The following is a 6,820-nucleotide window of genomic DNA, read 5'->3' as shown; positions in this document are numbered from 1 at the left end:
CTACACTGTATTCATAGGTGTCCCAATTGGTGCAATTCATTTTAATTTCCAGTCGGGGCGCATCTTTACCGAGGTAGGATAGTAAAATCGGGTAGTGGTCGCGGCCCCTAGTTTCCATGTCTGTGCGCCATGAAAACCTTTGAGCGCTGCGGCTTGAGACAAAAGAAACGTCAATGCAGCTGCTGACTGTCGTGTTTTTCATATATGTAATGCTTCCATTGTTAAAGGGGCACTGACACAAAAATTTTGCATCTTGTTTTTTTTTTGTTGCGATAAGTAGCTAGTGACCTACTTATAACCTGTAGAAACCTCATTTGCTTCAGCGTGCGACGGTTGTTTAATTAGAGGCATTTTCAATGCGGCCAGTCGCAGTTTCGGTTTCAGAGAGTGCCGCGAAACGATGGATTTTGTGGATTTTGTGTGAACAAAGCTAACCACGTGACCGTCGGAGGGATATCACAGAGCAGAGCCGCCGTAGCACTGTCGAATCCGCATCGACGGCAGTTTCTGCGAATGCCCCCACGTACTGATCTCGTGAGGCGCTTAATTAAAAAGCGACCGTGGATGTTACGCAGGCGCTGCGAGTGCAAATGCTACCGCGGCTAAAGAACGACGCGCGACGCTCGAGACGGTGGGTGGCAAGACGCGCGCTGGGAGCAGCCGGCCGGTCTGCCTACAGGTCCGCCTACAGATGTGTTCGGCTCAGCACTGCGGCGGATATTCGAGTGCCGCTCTCGTAAGCGGTGCAGATGACAATTTTTAATGCAACCCGCCATCGCATCATTAACTCATTTCTCATGTAAGCCACCATGGTCGGGACTTGGGGACAATTTCGTGCAGCGGTAACAAGCTATCACTCGAGCTACCTGCGCCGGCCTTTGTACTTCGCGGCCGTGGCCGCCGCCTGCACAGCGACCGTGCGGCTAGCTCAGTGAGCTTTTCGTGCCTCCGGCGCGTTTTCGCATCCAATGGTAATAAACAGTAATAGAAACAGAGTGCCTGGAATCGCTGTAGAACTTTGGTAGCGGCCAGCTGCCCCATGAGCTGACGAAATCACGGCGCCTCCGCCGCCAACGATCGGGTCGTTCGTTCTCGAGAGCAGAAGCTCCGCCCTCCGGCCCTCCGATTGGAGCGGCGAGCCGAGCGAGCCGGCAAAAAACGCCGGTAGTGCGGAAGCGGCAAACACAAACTCGTGACGTGTTTGGATGTTGTTTATTTACAATTGCGCGTGGTCCTCTGCTGGCTGCTCGGTTGCGTTTCGCACACTTCAAAATTGATTTTAAATATGTTCTAGGCTGTATTCGCCGCTGATATTTTGCAGATGATGTATATGTGTTCCCACCAATCTATCTCCGAAGTTATCTCGCCTTCAAAATTTTGTGTCAGTGCCCCTTTAAGTGGCTCAATAGAGTGTCTCATCATCAGCTCGGATAGTTTCACTCCGCGGGAACTTGTATATGCGCTGCCCCAGATCTCATGGTGCGCGTTAAAGTCTCCGCAAATAAGGTATGGCGGGGCCGTGCTGCTTATTACACTTTGTAGCCTAGAGGCATCGAAACCGTTGCCTGGCTCTACGTATGCAGCGATAAATGTGAAATATTGAGTGCCGATGGAATCCAGCAGGCCAAATGATAGCTATAACATGGCAGACACCCTGATTCTAGAATGAATGAGTGTAACACACGGCAAAGATCCCCGTGGCAGAATCCCAGTACTTTAATCCCGAATGACAAAATCAGTGTAGCAGACAGTGGGAGGTTTAGTCGGTTACATGTGCCGTCTTACTACCTTCATCGTACAGAGGAAAACCGTTTGCAGGAGAATAAAAAAATGATCTATCGTTTCTGGTTCGTTGTAGAATGCGCGTAGCGGCGATGGGGCCAAATTATGCTTTGCACGCCGAGCCTCTCGAAGCGCGGCCTCTTCCTCGGGCGTGCGAACTATATCCGCGGCCGGGCCGTATGGAGTCAGTGATCACCTACAGCAGCTTCGACACTGAATTGTCGCGGCTCTCCTGCGGTACAGAATGCACGCGCACGACGACACGAGGATGATCGAACGAGGGCGTACGCTATTATGTGTCTTCCTCGTTCCGAGCAAATGTTGCCACGATACCGCGAACGCGAGTTTCTTTGTGGCCAATATATTGGCCAATCCCCCTAAGTGGGTAGGCTTAGCTTGGCGAACATGCGCTCGAGGCACGCGTGCACGAGCGCTCGGCATTTATTATTGCGGACACCATACAAAAACTATTTACTCAACAACTTTGATCGCTTTTAAAAAAATTCCGAAATTCGCCCATCAAGCCTCTACGGCGCTCGCCGATGCGCACGGAAACCAGTGAAGGTCAGGGCGAGAAATGCGCTCACCCGCCATGGCTGGCCTTTTAGGCCAGCCATGGCGAATGACGTCACGCCGTCCAACAAGGCCGGGTCAAGGGCGCCGCGCTGTGGTGCGGCAGTATCCAATGCGCTAAGGCCCCTAAGCATTTTAGGGGCCTTAGATTCCCTGTCGGTGGTTTGCGCCGCGTTAGAAGCAGGGGAAACACGGAGGAGGGAGGAGAAAGTGTCCGAACCACGGCCGGACTCGACTCCCTTTCCGCGCTCAGAAGAGTCGAGTACGGCTGTGGCCGAACGTAACACAGCCGCTTTCGCCGCTAGTCACGTGGGCATTGACAGACGGCAAGACGCAGCAGTTTCGTGACCTTCTTTGCAGTAAGCCCCGGTAAATCTGATTTTGTTTCGTGCATGTGCGCAACACTCGGTGAAACCATCGCCTCCTGTATTTTTGAAAATACAGGAGGCGATGGTGAAACAGAAAAGCTTCGCTGGGTTGTGATCCACCACCTGATGAATGGTTCGAGCCACCAATTTTTTTTCTTCACTTCAGATAGCCGTTGCACTCACTCACTCACTCACTCACTCACTCACTCACTCACTCACTCACTCACTCACTCACTCACTCACTCACTCACTCACTCACTCACTCACTCACTCACTCACTCACTCACTCACTCACTCACTCGCTCACTCAACGGAAGTGAACACGTAACTCTCGGATGTAATTTCCGTCGCTTTGCACTGGCCCGTTGCCCACGGCAGTTTTTGAATCAGTGTCCTGGCAGCGTCTTTGTGGTAGGCTTTTGCTGACCTCTGTCTGCTGTACACCGTGAGGTCATGTGACGGTCGGTGACCCGCCGGTCACAGGAAAATGGACAGGATCACCTCTACTTTCAGTTTATTTGCGATTTCTACATGTTTACTGAATGTGAACACCTACGACAGAATTCTGTCTGGTTGGGTGAAACTTGAGGGAACGGCCACAGAGGCATGCGCTGTGGCGGAGGCGTATACTGCTCTAATTTTACTTTACGATGGACTTCCAGAGTATTTTTCGAGCAGATCCTATATCCTTTCACTCAAAAAAAAAAAAAAAACGACGACCATCAGTGGGATTCGAACCAAGGACTCTTTAGATAACTCGTCAACGAAGGATACCAGCAGCAGTTCGACTGTTTAACACGTGGGGTCGCCACTTTCTCTTTCGGAAGCAAGCGAAAAAAAAAATCTGTCAGAAGTGGGATTCGAACCCACGCCCACATTCGTGGACCAGAAGCCTCGAGACCTCGAGAAGAGGTAAGGTTGAACCTTGAGTCTGGCGCCTTAGACCACTCGGCCATCCTGACAAGACGAGCGGGCTTGGCTTAGCGTCAAGTAAAAAAATGTCCTTGCATCTGCTCTCGTCGCTGCAAATTTTGCCGAAAGACGACAGTCTTCTGCCGCCCCCTGCCACGTGACCGCCTGTCCTGTCTCATCCACCCAGCTCTCACGCTGTTCCCCTCCTGTCTCGGTCCACCCATTGGAGGTTTGCGGAGTTCAATTTTGTCGCGTATCTGTTGGGACTGTTATGACTTAGCGTTCGAGCCACAAGCACGGGGCTTGGGCGCCAGCCTTTATTTGTATTTCGGGGTTAAAAAATTGTTTTCAACGCGTTTTTTATATTGCTCTCGCAAAAATAGAGCACATATCTACATTTAATTAAAAGGTCGCTGCAAACACGAGTTATGTAGTGACGTTCTTACTCAAAGAAGCATTGCGCTCTTACTCGAATAATATTATCTTTTTCCTGAACAATGTTGGTAAATATCATATGGAGCATGTTTCTCAATTTATTAAATTGAAAATGTTTTACCTATATAAACGTGTCATTCAAAAATTCATTTTCACTTTTGGCCGGGCGGCTGAATAGAGGGACAGACAGACATATACACAGACAGACAGACCGATTAAAATTTTCGGGTCTGAGGGGACAAAGAAAGACTATATAGCGTATATGGGCTTTTTAAAAATTTAGGGAAGCCTGGGCTCACGCGCAAGACTTGAATGGCGGAGCTGTTGTAGGTGAGCGTTACCGGACACACGGTTAATTAAGTTTTATTATCATTGTTTATTTGAATAATTTCGGTGCTAGTAATCGTCGTCACATGCATCGAAGAGGTCATCGTCTTCTTTGCGGCGAATGGTGGATGCAAATTCATCCTCAGCATTGTAGACTCCCACCCGCTCAACTGGCGAAGCTTGCACAAAGTCGCGCAAGGCTTGAAGCATAGCGAAGCTGCCGGATTGCTTTACGTGAGCATTGAAGGACACATCACCACGCATTTGTAGAAGTTTGAAATTGTTTATTTACATATTCCGTCGTTGCTTTGTACTGTGCTTGCAGTAGTCATCGTCATATGCATTGATATCGTCGTGTTCCTCATGACAAGCAGTATATGCGCGGTATAGCGCTTGACGACAGCGCGAGAGTTTTAAAGACGATAGTCTTTCTTGGGCTACTTAAACCCAGAAATTTTGATCTGTCTGTATGTCTGTATGTCTGTCCGTCCGTCTGTCTGTCTGTGACTCGATTCAGCCACCCGGCCAAAGCAAAACAATGCCTGCGCAATAGTCTTATATAGTCACAGCTAAATCTACCCGTCTATGTCCGGTGTAATGTTCATACTTGTCAACATTGTTGAAGAAGAACAAGACATTACGCAAATATGAGACAACAAATCAATACAGAAGTGATATTTGCAGTGTTCCTTTATAAAAAATCAAACATGCTTGCCTTTTCCAAAATAAATACTTCATCAACTCCAGAAAAAGAATTCACTCCGCCGTCGCCTGCTGTCACCCGCGCCACTATAGCTTCTGGCGCCATTTTAAGAAATCAACCGGCCACAGTTACGAAAGGTTCCACTACATAGGTTCCACGTTCTGCTTTCAACGAACGTGGAGTAGAGAAACGCGGTTCTATAAACGTTGAAGTAGGGCGCCTCGATTCACGCGCGTCTTCGCCGTACGGCAGCGTTGGCATCGAGACACCCGGTTTGGAGCAGTGGAACGCGGGAAATTTAAAATGATTTAAGCAAACCTTTGGCGTCTTTACCTAGGGAGGAGCGCGACGCAAGAGGAACAACATGAGAGGTGAGCGGGAAAGCGAAGGGAGGCATTTACTTCGCAAAAGCCGATAAAGACTATCGTCTTTTGACGGCATTTGCAACGAAAGGAGCAGATACGCGGCCAATTTTTTTCTTTTTTCTTTTGATAAAGCCATGACGCGTGCTGGGAACGCTCGGCGGTCGCCGCGAGGCATACGCTCGCGAGCGGTGGACATTTTCTTGGTATTTTTTTTCCCTGCAACGGCGAACTTATGGCTTGTGCAACAGCTCTGTTAAAATGCATTATCTTGTTTGCCGACGCGGTAATGTTTTCTTTTGTAATTCGAACTGAAGCGCGAGACGCCATGGTGGACCCGGGGGTGTTTGTTTGTTTATTTCTGTAGGCAAGCAGATATTGCATGGTCAAAAATATGATTAAAGCTTACGAAAGGATTTCTCATTATCTGTTTTACTTACTTAGCTTTGTTACGAGACAGACGTGATAATTACAAAGTCGCATTTGCGAAAAGCACTATCTTTCGGTGTCATGTTTGCTGAGGAGGCTTGTCTTGGCGAAATACATTCTTAGTACGTGGGTGCTGGTATTTATGTCTGCTCTGAATCGAGGGACATACCGAATTTCTGTGTTCTGTTTCGGTAGCTTGCCGATAAACATGTGTTATCGGTATGCCCCGGAGAGAATATTTCGCAAGAATATATGGTCGACGTGAGAGCCGCATCTGGTGGCTCTAGTCGACATCGCGAGGGCTCTGTTGCTGCCGCTGGTGGCAGGTCTATCCAACACGTGGTGTAATGCACAGCTCAGTGGATGAAAATTACCCGGTCATGAGGAAGCAACAAACGTCCAGAAATGGTTAGCGGCCCGCACATTCTGATGTGTCGGCCACTACTGTTCGGGAGGCATCGGGGTCAGATGTAGCGTTACATTTTTGTTCGTTGTGGCAGGGTTCTTGATTTGTGGCGCAACCGGTGAACCACTCGCGGCTCCCCGTCGTGTGTAGTAGATTCTGTCGCCCCTGCCATAAGGTACTGTTACTTTGAAAGGAGGATTTCCTCAGACTGGGTTCACGTGCTCTCGGTTCTGGGCAAGAAGGGCCAGTAGCCTTAACTTTCAAACAATTGTGACATAGATGGATCTTTTATGGGACAACGTATATTTTCATGAGTCGTTGTAGATACTGTTTGATATGGAAGTGTAAATACTGGTAAATGAGCTTCTATTTTAATATGTGATTTTAAATAGCCTTGTAAATTGTTGTATGTATACTGTAAATAGATTTTGTACGCGCTTTGTCCTCTGCTAAAACATTAGCAGCTTAAAAGATATGGAAACAATTTCTGGGGCATACTTTGAATAGTAACTCCATTCATTGT

The 6,820-nt window shown here is 48.4% G+C and overlaps 1 non-coding gene across 1 annotated transcript; it reads right to left on the bottom strand.

Annotated features, from left to right (window-relative positions):
* Positions 1-3,568: 3,568 nt before the first annotated feature.
* Trnal-caa (transfer RNA leucine (anticodon CAA)) lies at positions 3,569-3,685 on the bottom strand. The gene is made up of 2 exons: positions 3,648-3,685; positions 3,569-3,614 (listed from the first exon to the last, which is right to left on the bottom strand). It is a non-coding gene; the product is annotated as a tRNA-Leu (tRNA).
* Positions 3,686-6,820: the final 3,135 nt, after the last annotated feature.

The sequence above is a fragment of the Haemaphysalis longicornis genome, unplaced genomic scaffold (assembly GCF_048455015.1).
Source record: "Haemaphysalis longicornis isolate Haplotype H1 unplaced genomic scaffold, Haemaphysalis longicornis Haplotype H1 scaffold_3, whole genome shotgun sequence".
Taxonomy (NCBI): domain Eukaryota; kingdom Metazoa; phylum Arthropoda; class Arachnida; order Ixodida; family Ixodidae; genus Haemaphysalis; species Haemaphysalis longicornis.
This window is presented reverse-complemented; position numbering and strand designations above follow the sequence as displayed.